A 17,675-nucleotide genomic window follows, 5' to 3' on the forward strand; every position below is an offset into this window, starting at 1 on the left:
CACCATGAGAAAAAACGCACACACAGCTCTGCGTCTTAAATCTATATGCCAGATCTCTGAGAAAAGACAGTCCACCCCAGATGAGTGCCTGGCCCCATTACATTCATATCTACATCTCACCTAGTAGCAGACAACGGGGGTTTTACTCCTACGCCATTTCAACAACGCAAATAAGACAGTGAGCGCAGATCTAATTCCAACCTGATCTAAGGGCCTTCATCTGCATTCATAAAGGGTCCTGCTCAAAACCAGTATCATATTAGCTGCTGCAGTCATCACATTTACATGGCATGACTTCCCCTTCAGGAGAGAAATGAGTTGCTGTGAGAGCCACATGCCTGAAGCACCTGGGTTTACGCTTGGGGTGTGTGTGTGCACCTCGCTCAGCAGACTTGTTGGTATTCATTACAGCAAGGGTCCTACTCCTTTTAAGGTCCAGAAGAAAGGATTAGTTCCTTCGGTCTTTGTGCAGGTGGTGGGGAGAAGAGACGAGTCCCTCCAACACCGTGCAAGAAAGGACCTGGAGGCTGCTGGAGGAACTGTGACCTTCCCAGCTGGTGCATTGCTAGAGAGACCTGGGTTGATCCGGCTGCCAGATAAAGCTAATTGTTACAGCACTTACTCTACAACAAGTATTTTTTGTCAACTATTCAGTTTTGTTATTTCCTGACAAGAGAGTGTTGGTTTGACACCCTCCTCTCTGTTTGGCCCCTCCTAAGAAGCCTGGGGAAGGCTGCGGGAGGATCTGCAGGGCGCACAGGGAGCACGGGCAGGCAGCTGGGACAATGGAGGTTTCAGAGGCAAAGCGGAAGGAGGCGTGAACTGCAAGCTGAAAAGGGATAAAGATATTTGCTCTACTCATTGGCACCAGAAATAGCCACTATACTCACACCTGGATTAACCCTTGTGTTTGGCGGCTCACACCTTACATCAAAGTGGCCCTAATGGTTATACTGACGCAAGTTCAGAACTGGCTTTCTGAAGGACTCCAGAAACCTGCCGTGTAAGGCAAGGACAAATTCCTGGTCCCAGCGAAACAGACAGAGGTCCTGTTGTTTTTCCACAAAATACTGTCCTGTCCTAGAAAAGTCCTCTGTCTGCTTTCTGCTGTCTCAAAATAGTCCTCCACCTTGATCTCACGACCATTTCAAGCACGGCTTGGTAAGCCCTTGAGCAGCATCTGTCTAAAACAGCAGCTGGGCAAGGAGGCTGCCAGCTCTATAAAACCTCTTGTATCACAGCAGCTGTAAAGGTGCTGCCCTGACTTCATGATTGAGGACGTGGAGAGGAGAAGCTCAGGGAAAAAAAAAAATAAATACAGTTGTGTTGCTGCTGTTGCAAAAAAGATGGGATGATAAATCAGGTATTTATTCCACCCTCATTCCCTTTTACGAGTTTACTTAAAGATCAGGTCCATTATTTGAAAATTGATTGCTGGCTGCCTTGTAAGTCCCTCCCGTGTATTTGCAGGTGATTGTCTCCTTTGTGCATATTTTCTTTAAATTGAGTGGATTTACCCCTGTTGGCCTTTCTTCACAGGTCTCATCTTCCAGCCCCCATCTGGCTTTCTCCCCTTCTCTGAACTCCCTCCAGATCTCCTGCCCTTTTGACAGTCTCCCTCCATCTCTGTTAATGTGGGTATTTTCCCCACCTTCCTCTCCTGAAACCTCTTATGATCACCATAGTATCTGGCCCTTTTCCCACCTCCAGCATCACAATCTTTTTATTTTTTCCAGCCTAACCCAAAGCCATCATGGTTGGTCTCTCTTCACAGACTGTTTTCAAGGCTCAAACAGAAGCAGCTGGCAGTTCAAGTAGTAGCAGCTTGTATTCACTGCTCATCCGTGGGGCTCACAAATCAGAGCCGGCTGCAGATCAATGGCACTGGATTGATTTCATTCACCCTCTAGGGTGTGAATCTATGAGACCTATTGGAGTCACATTTTAAACCATCAGCTCTAGACATGTACTTCTTCATCTGATCAATGCCAGTACTTGCACAGTTTCCCACTGGACTTGCATCCTAAAGCAGCTGTCAGATGCTTGAAGTCCTCCAGAGCTCCAAACAACATCAGATAAATAAAAGCACATCAGCTGGCATACTGCATATTGCCTTTTTAAAGTATACAGCAGTCATTCAACAAGACGCCACTCTTCTTGTTTTTAAATTGCTCTTTGATACATTGCTCTCTCTTGTTTCAGTACCATTGCAGCTAGAAGCAAATGTGAAATTGGAGCAGCAGGACCTTTACTTTCTCAAGAGAATATTTTAGTCTAAAAACTGATGCCAGGGCCACATTTTTGCACAGGGATGGCGTCTTGAGGTCTGTGCATCAGACTTAGCCCCGTTTTGTCTGCAGCTCAGGCTTAGATCAGATGAAATTGACCATGAAGCTCTAACAGGAGAGACAAGGATACTGGCACCTCACACAACAAGGGATGGATTCAGTCACGCAGGCAAACGCAGAAATGCTATGCATCTCGGTGGCCAGAGAACATCTCCCATGGGGCTGTGCCTGTGAAAGGTCACCAGGAAACCTGGCAGACAGCAGCCCCGTCCCTGTGGGAGCAGGGCAGGAGCCCTCCTGGGCCACGTTGCCTCTCCACCAGCTCTGCTAACAGCTGCCTGGTGCTACGAAAAGGAGTGGAGCATCAACCAGCTCTGAAGGGTATCAATAATAAACGCAGTGCGCTGTTGCTTTGCTTCATCAGCCAGCAAGGTTTGTTCATCCTGCTGCAAAGCAAAGTCAACCTCTACTGCGGTCCCTCTAAGTAAGTAACATGCACAGTAGTCACAAAGAAATTTTGTTGCTCCGAGTTCTCCCAAAGAGTAAGAATGATGCTACTTGTTTTCCTTGGCTCTCTGAGGATGTCAGTTTGGGGCAGCCAAGCCTGAGACCTCTTGTTCCTGGCCTGCAAAAGCCCTAATTCAGTCCCCACTAATGTGCTTGGTGATCAGGCCTCAGAAAGGAAAGCTTATTTAATTTTTGCCATAGCTTTATTGCTATGACACAAGAAATAAAGCATTTACTCATTTAATCAGGTGTGGAAGCAGAAAACATCCTGGACAAGTGAATAAATGAGAAAGCTCTCCAAGGTTTATTGAATTAGGAGTAAGAGGTGGACCTTTTGAGGATGCTGGATAACGTGTGTACAACACAAATGTTACAGAATTTCTAACGAGCACAAACCATAGGAAGTCAAGGTTCATTCAGGCACCTATCCATTCTCTGGCGTGCAAAACAGCAATCCTCTCTGTTGTTAAGAAACCCTATTTTCCTAACGGGATTAGTTTGGAAAAACCACAGACAACAGGACCATCACCTGCATTTAGGGAGCAAAGTGGCTGCAAGGCAGCTCTGCAGAGCTGCCTGTGTGGCACCCTCACCCAATCCTCCCCATGCCGGAGCACTCATCCTGAACTTAATTCCTCCTGACAGCCTCCAACGTACTCCTGGTTGTGCCAGGTCTCTCAGCAAATGCCACCTCTCTGTCCAGCTCCTCCTGCGCTTACCCCCACAGAACAAGAGGAAATGAGAGGTATCATACTAATATTTGTTGCTATTTTTGTGGGGATGAGCACAGCCAGGATGTCTGTCCTCTACTTGTATGTGCTTTGCCAAAGAGTAGTCTGGCTGATTTCAACATCACATACGTGCTGCAAGGTGGTACGACACAAGGGGGCTGGGGAGCCTGTCCTAACAGCAGCTACTATTGATGGTAGTGGGCTTGAGCTATCTTCGGGGGGGGGGGGGGTGGGGGGGGGGGGGTGGGTGTGTGTGTGTAAGAAAAAACAGGACTCATCATTACATGGCTTTGATGGAGTATTTCGACACATTTACCCTTATGCTGAAACAATGCAGTATATTAATTCCGTGTTTGTAAATGGGAGGTTTGAAGGAGGCAGTCTTTCAGTTACAGCTAACAAAATTTATAAGCATGACACCAAACGTAAGTCTGTTCTTAAGCAGGGCAGCCAGGAGGTAAGTCTGCATTCAGCTCAGAGCTGAGATGCTCCAACCCATGCTCCAACTGTGGCACAAGGATAAAAACAAGGGACTTCCCTTTACCAAAAGCCACGATGGAAAAAACCTATGGACAGGGCACTTACTGGAGGAAAACACAATACTGGTGGGGAAAATCAGCCTATTGCACCACCTCTCCTGCTGACAATGGCCAAGTAACCCACAGCAGCGCTGGTCCCAGCTGCACCACTGGGGAATGGGGAAGGAGTAAGGGATCGCAGGAGAAATGTGTGAGCTGTGCTCTGTAGACACAGCTATCCAAACCCATTTCTAATGGCAGTATTTGTTACCCAGGCTTCTGCCCAGGATAGGAGTACTGCCAGCTCTGCTGGTGCCTGCTGAACAGTCGTAACACAGCTCCATCCAAGTGCTGCAGGAACCGAGGTAATGCTGAAGGGGTGCTATCAGGAGCAATCACTGCATTCTGCACTTAATGCTGTTTACTGTAGTGCCTAACAAATCGAATTACACGCTAATCAGCACACCCTGCCTGTTAAATCTATGCCAGACTTGGCTTCTTTTCACTTCACTCCTTTCTATGCTCAGAAATAATTCACTGAGCATCACAGTGCCATGGACTCCTGGACTGATCCGAACTTCACGCGTGACCTTCAGTGACAGATCAGGTCTCCGCATGCGGAGAAAATTCCCCATGTCTGAGACACTGCCTGTGCAAGGTCCGCCACATGGACCAGTAAAGCAAATCACTCTGTCAGCTACTGCACCGTCATCGTGCTGCCTTCCAGCCACAAATGAAGGTATTTTTCCATCAAGAAGTATCCTATAGCCCTACCCTGGAGAAAGAGGGTGGCAGCATTTTGGATGCCAGGGGAGTCCATTCAGGTCCTCATATGAAGATGTCTGTGCTTAGGGCAGGATTTCCAGCACTAGCCTTCTCACAAAAAGTTAAAAAAAGAAGTGAGCCTTGCCCAGCTCACACCCCTGAGGTCATGTTCAGAGGTGGCAGGTTGCTCCGTTGGTTCAGTCTCATACACTTGGCCCATTCTGGGGTTTTGGTGGGTTGTGCCTCTCCTGTTTACAAACTGAGAAGCTGCAAGTCCAGATTTATGTAAACAGCCACAATAACAACTTTTTGCATTTAACAGCATGTGAAACCTGAGGCAGTTGGAAGTAAAAGGAGAAAATCCTAAGGTTATATTCTGGATCTTTTATCATATCCTAAGTAAGAGGAATCCAGTCATCCCACCAACTGAGAAGTCTCCTCAACTCTGCCTCACTTAAGAATACCAGACTCTGTTCCCAATGTCAGAGCTACTTTCTTCTTCCCCTCTCAGTAGCTATTCTTTTAGATTAAGTCTTCCCAACTTCCCTGATTTTTATTGCCTTGTATCTTGAGAACTACCAGAGTCCCCAGTGCATTCACTCCGCACTGACAACGGCACTTGCCATCCCCGATGACCCCACAGACTGAGACAGAGCAAAGGTCTGCAATTCTGCCATACATAAAAATATAAAATAACCTTATAAAGTTAGTAACTAGAGTAACAAAGTGAGATGGATATTTTTACATTAAAATCTCAATTTTTAAGATTGTGCACAATAGCTACATAACCCCTTTTTTTTTTTTTTTTTTTTTTTTTAATTACAGTATTTACAGTATTTCAGCAGCCAGGTGCTGTGTCCCACTAACTCAAGGAAATCATCTGTGTCCAGCAGCAGAATAACCTGAGCCACCCTGGGAATCACACAAGGATTTCTTATGCCCACCTTGCTGCTGCTCAAGCACATGACAGTGCTGTATATACTGCCTCAGGAGGGGCTCTGTGTTTACTGTCTGCTTCAGCCCAGCAACACATTTGCTTTTTAAACAACCAGCAATTAGTTCATTTTCAATTAGGCAGTGCACACCATGTTAAGACAGTCAACCTGTATTTTTTCTGCAGGGAATCCCTGTGGTTCCTCTGCTGAGCAAGCAGCTGCAGAGCCCTTTTCCCTCAGGGATGAGCATGCTATTAACATCTGAAAATTGCCTTCATGCACACCGAGTAGTATCATCTGAAAGCCCAGAGTGGGGGGCAGCAGTGAGGGCTCAAACCCCACAATGCCCCATGAAAAGGCATATTTTCCCCCAACACAGCCACACAGCCAAAAAAAAACTGACTAAAGCCAGGAAAGTTAATCAAATGCTTCATTTTTAAGAACTTAACACTTAAGAAAACTGTTAGAAACAGCTTGGGAAACGGGAGATGGGTATGGTCCTCTTTCCTTTGATAATTTTTACTTACTAATAATAGTTTTCTGTAGCACAAGGACCTCAATTATTCCCCTCCAGAGCAACCAAAATACAGTAATACATCATTAGTTTTGCCAGCTTCTGTTCTGGCACTCTGATTAATTGTAACCTTTCCCAATATTTGATCGTAAATGAAAGAGTATGAATTGAGAAGCACAAATTAAATTAATGTGTCAAGCCAGCTTGCATAGCCAGTACTCCAGATAAATGTGAGCTGGGCTGATACTCAATCTCAAGGAGAAAGCAGATGTCTGGTACAGACTGATGGCAGCATAAATCGCTAAGAAATACTCCATAAGTGAGAAGTAAAAATTATGTTGGTTCTACTTCAGCTCACACTGGTGCAATTCCCTGCCACTGAGGTGAACAGAAGGAGACCAACACATATCTGTGTATCTATACAGCTAAAAATGAGGAAAATCCTTATTTTTTTAAAATAAGGAATAGCAATGAATAGTTTTGCATTTCCTTTTTGTTTGCTTTAAGGATAGTACTAACCTTCTCGGTGGGGACCTTCTGCTGCTGGCTGCAATCAGAGCATAAGTTTCCTTTGGGGGGGGGGGGGGGGGGGAAGGAAAAAAGAAAAAGTGTGAAAAGTGTGCCTTGATTGCAGGCATACTTTATTTCTTTAGAGATTTTTACCTCTTTTTTTTTAATTTTTAACCGAATACAGTGAATGCTACCCTGTTTTTCAGGAGATGAAACAAGAGGCAATACCTGGAAAGGCAAAGTGGACTGAATGAGAAACCAGTAAAGTTAATGGAAAGGCTCTTAAAAAACCACACTGGTTTCAGGTCAGGCCTGACACACCACTGTGACTCTGGGACAGAGGAGAAACCCTATTTGACTGCCCAGATAAGATACTCCTAAATGCTTCCCTAACTCCCAGAGGATCTTTCTGGATGTACAGGATTGAGATGAATAGGGGGCACCTAGAAGCCAGCAGGCAACTGCCTGCAACACACGCTCAAACCACAGGTAGGTGGGTTCCCGATTTCTTCATTTACTTACTGGTCTTACCTAGCGGCAGATCTCATCACCAGTTTAGATACAAGGTAGTTTCAGACCTTGTGAACAGATACTGTTTTGTCACGTTGGATGGACAACACCCCATGCAGGATAATACCAGGTCGGTTTATCTGTCTAATTAAAGACCCTGTTTCCTGAGGTCCCTTCTTAACCTCCTGCTCACCTCAATTATGATTTGAGCATTTCAATTTGGGAACAATAAAATAAACTCTCGGAAAATGTTCTGAGATCCCTACTAATGAATCAAGATGATGACTGTAAACACTGACTCTCTGGCAGCCACAAAAAGGATCTAGAAATCCCAAATGAGCTAAATCAGCCCACACAGCCCAAATTTTGAGAGTCTTTTACCTCTACCATCCTGCTAAGCTCTTCCGCATGTAAATTGTGTCACTGCTGAAAAATTAATCACCTGTGACCACAGTGTTTTTCCAGACCAACTCTCTCTTTTTAATTCAAAGAAAGTACAGAAATACCATTTCCCATGCATGCCCACAAGAGTTTTAGGAACAAAAAAGCTTGACTGTCAATAGGACTTAACTTATTAGGTAGATTTTCAAGGTGCCTTGTATTTTTTGAGATGGGACTCATAAGTCATTTCAACACTATTAAAATACATGCTTTAATCATGGAAAAATATATACTGATGGAGTAGACCACATGTGACAAGTACAAAAATGCCATCTTTCCCAAGGCCCCTCATTTACCCTATGGCATTCTACCCATTTCAACTTTAGGTCAAATCAGCCAATTTTTCAGAGTTCCTGTGTCACTGCACAATATAATAAAAATACATTTAAACAATTACAAGCTGTCCAGGACTTGTCATTGTCCACATTTCTTTTCAATCCCACAATACCTTGTTTATGGTTGAAAACGCCTTCATTCGTCACAGCGCAGCAGGGTGTCTCTTGATAGCTGGCCCATGAGACATGTCTAATAGAAATGCACAATGGAACAAAAGACAGGAAAAAAAAAATAATAACAAAAGGCAATGCATGCTTCCAGAGAAATAGTAAAAGCTGGTACAGAGTGGCCAAACTAGGATTGATGTACTCCAGGGAACAATACTCTTTCTTCTTATTGAAAGCCACTCTTGTACAAGGGCTCATTTCCACACACTGACTGACATGTGCTTGCCTAATTTAGAAGTCTTGTGATTCCCAGTGGATTTTAATGCTTAGTAATTTTCAGTTGAGTGTTTTAAACGCATGTATTGTAGCCAGTCACTCTCCATTATCTTACACACATGCACACATATATAGCTATGTACAGACAGAGGTTTCTACAGTGAATTAGTCTGCAACCGCTCTGGGCAGATTAAAGAGGGGGGGGAAAAAAAAACCCAAACCCCACCAACCCTGGAGGTGACTCTAATAATTTCTATCCCTAGCAAATGAAAACATTCCAGATTAGCAGAAGCAAATAGTCCTCTGGGTGCTCAGCTTGAGATAATTAATGATATTAACCTTGTAGGAAATGCTGGACACCTAGAGGGAGGGGGTACTAAATAAAGTATGTATTAAATGAGACACCCCAGATCTCAAGCTATTTCTGAAACTTCAAAGCAGCTGTAATATTTTTTCTGAATTGATATTATTAGTAGTATTTTTAAATAGAGTTCTATCATAAAGGAAGTAGGTACTCTATGACTGAAACAGCTACTCTATGTTTTGAATTAGGAAAAACAATCAGTAAAAGGAAATACTATCAAGATGAAACTGATGCTGTATCAGTAGAAAAGACAAGAGTGAGCAGAGATCAGGAGAGCCTGCAGGAAGTATCAAAACTAGAGTTGTGAAACAATATTACTTAATTATTAATATTAGTAATAGTAAATATCAATGTTCTTACAGGTTGGGGTGACTGTAGGACAAGAACTGCAAGGATATGAAATCCTACATCTGTCAAGAGAAAGGACTGAGCTAAGTGCTTGAAACGCACCTAGAAAATTGCTCTGATCAATCCTGTGGACCAAGTTACACCTTTGCATTTTGGGCCACACTCTCAGTGCTGGCAAAGTCTCTGCAAAATAAACAGATTGGCACCTACTTGTAGCACAACAAAGGGGACATTAAAATGCCTTGGTTTTGTTTTGCATGTAAAGCATTAGTTTTAACCCTTTCAAAACCAGAGCTTCCTCCTCAACACTTGATGGTAGTTGCAAAGCTGGCATTACGAACATACCAATGACCAAACTGCGGTAGGCAGTGGTACAGCTTTTTTACAGTTCCCAGGAAAGAACAATCACAAGACCATGCTGTTCCTCATAAGTGCCCCATATTTGTTATTGATACATCCTGATAATTTGTAGAAAAAAAACCCCCAAACAACCAGCTTTAACAAAAAGGATGCAAAATGCTTTCTAGGTCTCAAAACAATACATCTTGTGCTGGTGTCATCCACGAACATACCAAAACTGCATCAAGGATGGGCTTTAGGGGGATGCCTGCCCCAGCACAGGTTATTTTACAGCACCCAGTGAATGCCACAGGGCAAGCAGTGACAAGCACAAGCAGGACCAGAGGGGGCCACATGCCTGCAACAGCATCATGTGCCACTGAGACACATTCACAAGAACAGGGCTTTGGAGCCAGTCTCCTGCCATAAATCCTCACTGGTATGTTTGCATTCCACATGCTGATTTTTTTCTAAAGTAATATTAATTCATTTCTTATTTGACTTCTAAAACTGTACAGGCTGTGCTAGCTCTCAGGAATTGCTGTGTTACCATAACATTTGTAATAAAGATTGCTTTCCAACGAATGATCAACAGAAACAAATGCTTCCTAATGCATTATTAATGCCAAGCCTCTGATAAGAATGGATGAAACGCATCTTCTGACCTGTAAGTGTTTACCAAGAAAAAAAAAATCATATTTGATATGTCAAAATATCTTTAAAATGCAAAGTAACATGTCTATAGATTAACATATCTACAGCACGTGCCTGGAAGATGAAAACCACACCTACTGTTATCGCTATCCATATCCTACCTTTGCATCAAGTTTTGCTCTGTATCACTCTTACATAACTGAAGGAAAAATATTTCTGTATTCTGCAGTAAATTGCAAATGTATAGATTCTACTTTAAATTATTATTCCTTACACATTTTCTTGTCCTTTTCTCACTCTGCCTTGTGCTGCTGAAAAACTAGTTTGAAAGTCAATTCTTATCCTATTATCTATTGAGTTGCCGTCATGCAATGCTGTTTCCATATTAAAAACAGGAACTGGTCCCTTGAAGGCTTTGCTAGAGCTTACTATTTATTGCCTCCTTCAGAAAGTTTACCATAAGCTCTTTATAAAGAACATTGAATGTTTATCAAGGGGCACCTGCTCAGTCCTGCTTTCTTTTGATTGTTGGAGATGATCCAAGTAACTGCAACTAAGTAATTCCTCAACACTGATTTTTCTCAGAGCTAAGTGACCTTGCCCTGCAGACTTTGTATTTTGCCATCTCCAGACATCAGTTTGGAAGCGATGGTCTTACCTGTTCGCTGTTTAACTGGAAGAGAAAGGTTGTATGGAGAAACAGAGACCCTTTATGCTGTATCTCTGAAACAGATGTGAAAGTTTTGAGACCACCCAGAGAAAATCCATAATATAATGTAAACTGAATGAAAAACCCACACATTTTTATCTCCAGGCAATGAGTGCAAATCCAGAAAGATGAACACTACTGTGAATTTTTCATTGTTTTCCATCTTAAATGACAAAGATAGAAATGGTTTTGGATCATTTTGGTTTGGAAACGCCAAGAGAAACTGCATATATCCTGGTTCAGATTCCAAACTTTCAGACAGTTACATCAAAATGCCACCCCTCCCCCAGAAGAAATGTTCCTGCTTAAACAACGCAGCATCGTCCCTCTGCAGCCCAGACAGACCGATTCTACACGCAGCTCCGAAGGAGGCCGCTTCTTGTTGAGAAAATGCCATTGTAACAAGGAGTCTGTGAGAGAAAGCAAGACCTTCTCCAAGTGTTTTCTGAGAAATGTTATTTACCAGAGGGGGATGCTGAGCCTACACAGAGGTGAAGAACTTGGCCATCACCTCTCAGGAATCAACTGCTCATGGCTCCCATCCTGCTCAGTGAAATGGTGCCAGCAGCCCACCAGGTCCTGAACCCTCTGTTTATATCCCAGAAAAACAGAAATATAGCGTATTTGCATCTGGGATTGCAGGTCCTTCTCAGAGTCTCAGCAGCAGAAATACATCATCAATTAGAAAACAATAATTAAAAAAAGAGGACTGACATCTCTGCACACTGACTGTGATTGCATTCACCGCTGTTTCCAGAGGCAGGGAGATTCATTAATTCATTCATTCCTCACTTCGTTACGGAACGACTCCAACAAAGCTGCTGATACAACTGGGAAATCAAAGGATGAGCTGGGAAAGTGACTGCAAAAAAAAGCATTAAGGAAACATGTGCAGCTATGGCGGGTGGCGGAGGCCAGAGGCAAAGTTTCCTGGCTGAGACAGAATTAAGTGTGCAGGAGTTCACACACTAAGGGAAATACTATTTTTTATCTGAACAAAATTACTGTTTCTGGACAAATTAAATATGTTGTCCTAGAATACCTTGCATTTCATTTCCACCATTTTACTTTTATTCTTAAATACAGAATCACATAAAACTCAAAAGCTATTTAAGATAAAATTAACACTCCCAGATGTAAACTTTGGGTTTTCCTCCATTTTTTGACATATGATGCAATAGATTCCTTGGTATTTTTTTGTTTCAGCTGATCTGAAAAGCATCTGTGCTCTGAGTGGGCATCAGAGATTACTTACTGTGTGCTTCGTGGGGCAATACAAAGGTTTTAGAAACATGATTTCATGACAGCCATGATACTCAAATTATTTGAAACATCACAAATGAATGATGATAACATCTTTACAATATAGCCCCATAAGTCAGTCTGCACACCTTATGCACACCACTGACTCAGCCTTTGGCTGCACCCTGTGCACCCACCCTAGCGTGTGTAATCGTGTGCAGTGCCCAGCCTTGAGTTCAGCTGTATGGACAACCTTGGTTTTCTAAATTAGTTTCAGCTTATTCAGGATAAAGGCAGGAAGATGTCCTGAACAGCTTTTAAAATTATTATGCAAAGCAGTGGGCTGTGTTATACCTTTTCCAGTAAAATTCCATTTTAGTACTCTGATGGTAATCAACCATGTTATTATAACTATCCTTTCTTATTACATACAGGCTGAGTGTTTTAAATGGAAATAACATCATCCTGTCCTCCCGTGTTTCTTACTTGTGGCGTGTCCTTGAAAGTAACCAATGCTCAGGACGCCACAAGCTGAAGGCTCAGATCGCCCACATACGAGCTGTGATATGAATAAATCAGCGCAAAGTCCATGTGAGCTGCTCCTCTCCTGCTAGTGGGGGCTCAGGCTAGAAAAGCTGTATCCTGCAGTGGAGCTGCCATGCAGCCTTTAACTACCCATGGTGCCACTTAAAAACCGCAGTTCATTCAGCATACAGATCCCTTTTTTTAAATGCAAATATGCAGCTGGGTATTTCTGGAGAAAGGAAAAAAAAATATGTATATTTACTAGGGTGGCATGACTGTTTCTTTTACAGAGTTGACTTATGGGTGAGGAGCTTCAAAACTCAAAGGAAACTCCAAAATTCAAAGAGCTTCAGACTTCATCCGAAGCATCACTATCAGACTCATCAGGGCAAATTTTGTTCCTGCGTACCTGCTGAGAGCAGAGTTAGGTATCTGCAGCTGTGTGTTTTGTACCTCCCTGAAAGTCATCTTCAAATGCCATTTATCTTTTCCCTGGTGTACAGCTGTGTCATCACAGTCGGGCTTTCTAGAGCATCATTTGGGCCCATATTCAAGGTTGTTGGCTTCAGTGGGAGGACTCTGGCCCTAGAAATAGTCACTCTCTTCTCTATTTCCCTCTATCGATAGCAGGATGGGAAAAATAACCCTATATGGTGAGAGTACAAGCAAAAGCAGGGGAGAGGGGGAGCATGGCTGACTTATTTGAGAAAGCATATTTCCTATTCCCTTTCTTTGTAACACAGGCTAGAGGAGACATTGCTTCCCTCCCTTTTGCTGCCACTATCTCCCAGGTCTCAGTGGAAACCAAAGCCTCAGAAACATAAACCATGCCCCTTTATCAGTGTTTTCTGAGCCAATGTTTTGTAAAGCTGGACAAAGGCTGACCTGCACATTATCTGCTCTGAACCCAGCAAAATTTTATGTTCATCAGAAAAAGAGACAGAAATGCCCAACTTGGAAAATCTCTGATCCATTATTTTAAATAAAATCTATTTTAATTACTAATATATGTATTTTTCAGCTGTCCACCCCGAAAGAGTACAACCTCACTGGGATGAAGCAATCACACTATTTAACATGCAAAATCACTGCTTGCCTACCAGCTTGTAAGTAGTTTTCTAATTCAGAGGAAAAGACGAGTTACAGGCAAAGCAGAAGAGCGATAATGCAAACGTGCTCCAGGAAACATAAGAAGAGCTTTTTCTCTTTCCCCCACTTCCGATGACAGCTTTCCAGTGCCGCTGGCATTCATCACATGTGCAGGGGCAAATGCTTCCACACTTGGTAATAATCAGAGCAAGGAAATTACAGATCGGGGGGAGGAGGAACTACGGGTTGTTTTTTTTTCTCTTGGCTAAAGCCATACTTAAATCTGAAGAGTGCATGAAGAGAACTCAGTAGTACCTTCTTCCTCCATTTCCACTTTCCAAGCAGAGCCAGGACTCCCTGTAGCTCCTCCACATCACCCATTTTTCCTGGACTCCCAGTTTTACCATGCTCCTGCTCCCCATGCTGAGCCACAGCTGCCTCCCGAAGGACGACCTCTATTAGCTCCTACCTTTCCCCACACCACTCCTATATTACCTACTTATGCAAAATAATCTTCCAATCTCTCTAAACTTCATCACAAACAACTTCATCACCAGCTGTTAGTCTATCCCTACCCTCACTGTCATCTTGGGTTATCAGGAGCAAAGTTACTCCCCTCTCACTTTTTGAGTCCCGATGTTTGCTGCAAAATAACAGCAGACCTGAAGAACTGCCCTCAGCAGAACAGGTAGCAGATCAAGGGTTCTCACTGTAACAGAGAAAGGAGATTTTCCTGATCACCACCACACACTGAAACTAATAAATACATAATAGGGCAATACAGGAGTAAACTCAGGCACTGCAGGAACTAGGTAGGAAATATATACAAGTTATGGTTACAAGGACACAGAGTAAAAAATAGACACTACCAGATGCCTAAAATCAGAACAGAATATTAATAAGTTATTAACATGGAAGGTTTCAGGACAGGTGTTATACATTCTGTATCTACAAAATCAGCTTTCAAAAGTCTAAGATATTAAGGCTTAATGAATCAGAGTACATTGTTTTACAGACGAGATACCACCAGCCAGTTAAAATCGCAAGAATAAAAATGGGGGGTTAATTCACGCTTCTCTAAGAAAGAGATTTGTTTGGCAGAGGTCAATTAAGCCTTCCACTCAAGTTAATCTCTTCTGTTTGTTTAAAAATATCTGGAATGAGGAAAAAATTATGATAGGCCAGCAAAGCAAAATTTTCCTATGGATACACCAAAGCAAAAACCTGCAGGTCAGCTTGCTTTCAGCTGGGAGGTACAGAGGCAGAAATCGCAATCAGCCTGCAATTCATATGGATGAATCATGTGGAGATGATTCAGACCAAATTATTCTCCAAATTAGCCTAATGAAACACTCTCCTCCGAGGAAGGTAGCAGTACTTGGATCCGTTTTGGCATAAGTGTTTAACTCACAAGTCTGGTTTGGAAAGAGTCTCTGTGGTCCATGAAGAAAAGAACAGACCCTCAAAGAAACTATTTCCATTAGTTTGCATTTTCCTCCAGAAGTCGGCAGCTGCCCATCTCCACCTTCACAGCCCCTCTTCCCTGCACACCTTCATGCTGGTAATGGCACCATTACTGTTCCCACATATTGCCCTTAAGCCTGAGTCACCAACGGACATTTAGGTGAATATATTTGTTTCTTCTGCTCTTCTGAATATTTATTGTTTTCGGTGTTTTTTCCTCTTTCTTTAGTCCCACTGTAACTCATTTCTGAGCTGCCTATAGCCAAGCAGCAAATGTCAGGCAAACCACATACTGTGCTGCCCATCTGCTTCCCGCTAGTGCCTTCCTCTTCGCCCCGTGTTGCATCCACTTGGCAGCGTACGTGACCTCTGTGGCAAGGTTTTCTTTATGTTAAAGGCTACCTACCCTGCTGAATCAGAAAACAGGAGGAATAGCATTATCCCTTACCAGAGCCATCAGTTTTCTTCAGTGCTAACCGGCACCAAGCTCTTTTCCCCCAACACAAAACACTGGAAAAAACTGCAGATTTTCAGCATGCAACTGTTCACTGGGCTCCCCACCACTGCATAGTTTATATTTATTTGCCATGACATCAACTGCATTGAAGGATGCTCCCAGCACTTAAGTAAAAACCCTGGTGCATGAACGCAAGGGACAGACAATCCCTATAGGAAGGCTGTACTGGTCAACTGGATGGCAAGGAAGAGAAGGGCCTGCAATGGGAAATGCAGAAGCAATGAGGGCAGGGTGGTAGGCATGAATGTAGAAATGACACTGGGTTTCTCCAGGAAGGCGGGAGCTGCGCAGAGGTATCGACACAAGCGGCTGGTAAAGAAGGGGGAGGCTGAGCCAGAGGGCACAGATGCAATAGAAAACTGAGTAAGGGAGGATATGCCAGGCAAGGAGCTGCATCAATGAAGTAGCTTTGACTTGATCCAGTACTGAAGGGGAAAGCCAGCCGAGTGGCTTTTAAAAGGCAGGGAGGAAGATCTGATCGGCTGTGCTTTACATGGGGCGAAATGACAGCAGCACAACTTGCTTGGTGCCACGTGGCAGCTGCTGCAGGTCCCCTCTGCTGGGTCCACCCTGCTTATTTCTCCCAGCACCCTGATCACCCACAACCAAGTTAATTAGACACAAACCCAGCCTCAGCAGTTCCCTTCCCCCAACAGGAGAGCTTCACAAATCCATAAAAATTCTTTGGGCTCAACTCTTCACCCTGGAAGCAGGACTTTCTGAGATCAGTGACACCCCATCTCCAGATACCAACACCCCAGGAAAGTCAGAAGCCACCCAGCACACGTGAGTAATCCTTGGCTTTCTACAAAAACGTGCTTGCAATTGGTTTCTAGGAAATTCATTTATGTTTGTGTGACTAAAGGGGACTCGCTTTCTGCATAGATTTATCAGTACCAGTGCATTTCTGCCAGAGTTTGTTAAAGAACTTCCACCCATTTGGAGTACATGTGTTCTGTCCCATGCTCTGCCTTTCTTTAAAAGGAAAAATCTGCTTTCACAGCTGCCTCCATGGAAACAGCAACTCTGCGGTGCTGGCGATGCTCCAGGCTTAATGGGCTCCGTTCAAACATGGAAATCTGCATTTCTTGATTGCAGGGTGCTGAAACCTCAAGCCGGGATCCCAGAGCCCGGCCAGGTCTCCTCTGGCTTGTTCAGCACCACCAGTGAGGTTCCTGTGGGTCACATCTCACACTTGGCAACATCTGTACAAGCCTACTGCTGAGGAATGGGCCAAGTCAGGCCTCAGTGACGCTTGAGAAAGCGGAGGGACTGCACAAAGCTTTTAACTCACACACTTCATTAACTCTGGCAGCGCTAATGCAGTTCCTGGACTACCAAAGTAGCTAATGGAGATGAAGGTAAGTGTTCAGTTTTCCTCCTGTAATGAGCTTTGAGACCAAACATCCAGTAAACTTAAATGAAATTTTAAAAAACTTCCGCCAATTTTCATTTTGAAAAGCTTTCTTCCTCTTGTGCTTTGCTCGATTTGGACCGTTATATCCTGCTGCATCCCCCTGCAAGGTCACGGCTGGTGGCAAACCGCAGCAACACCTACTCTGCTCCTGGGCCCAACTTCCAAAGTAGGATGAATGACTCCTTTGGCCCCCTGAGTCCCCTAATCTGCACGTTTCAGACTATCAAAGAGGATGAAGAGCAGCTGCACAACCAGAGCACAGGTATAGAAGAGGGGATCTACCCTCTGGCTTGGGAAAATTAGTCCAAGTGTAATAAAGCACACAGTTCTTCCGTAATCATTTGTTCAGCTCCATAAATTCCTGGGCATACATCAGGCTGTCAGGGAAAGCAGCTGTGTAGGAATCTCTGCAGAAGGAGAAGAAAATGCTGTGACCACCTACAGCATGACGGCACACCGTTGGGGAGCCGTGCTGGGTGCCAGTCCCAGTGCTCCTCTGGTTTCACATTGATTTACTGCCACTGACTTCAAAGGAGCCACTCACTTGTAGTACTACAATTACCAGCAAA

At 43.7% G+C, this 17,675-nt stretch overlaps 1 protein-coding gene across 3 annotated transcripts in view; it reads right to left on the reverse strand.

Annotated features, from left to right (window-relative positions):
• PAK5 (p21 (RAC1) activated kinase 5) overlaps positions 1–17,675 on the reverse strand; it is a 98,044-nt gene that overhangs the window by 46,840 nt on the left and 33,529 nt on the right. The window contains exons 2-3 of one of the 3 annotated variants that reach the window (XM_055816521.1): positions 8,168–8,244; positions 6,778–6,827 (exon numbers count right to left, since the gene is read on the reverse strand). The exons of 1 other annotated variant lie outside the window; for it this stretch is intronic. The gene's annotated coding sequence lies outside the window, so the exon portion shown is untranslated. The remainder of the gene's footprint in view (positions 1–6,777; positions 6,828–8,167; positions 8,245–17,675) is intronic. One more of the 3 variants, XM_055816522.1, reaches the window with a different exon arrangement.

Source organism: Falco peregrinus, chromosome 11 (genome assembly GCF_023634155.1).
Source record: "Falco peregrinus isolate bFalPer1 chromosome 11, bFalPer1.pri, whole genome shotgun sequence".
In the NCBI taxonomy this organism is placed as follows: Eukaryota; Metazoa; Chordata; class Aves; order Falconiformes; family Falconidae; genus Falco; species Falco peregrinus.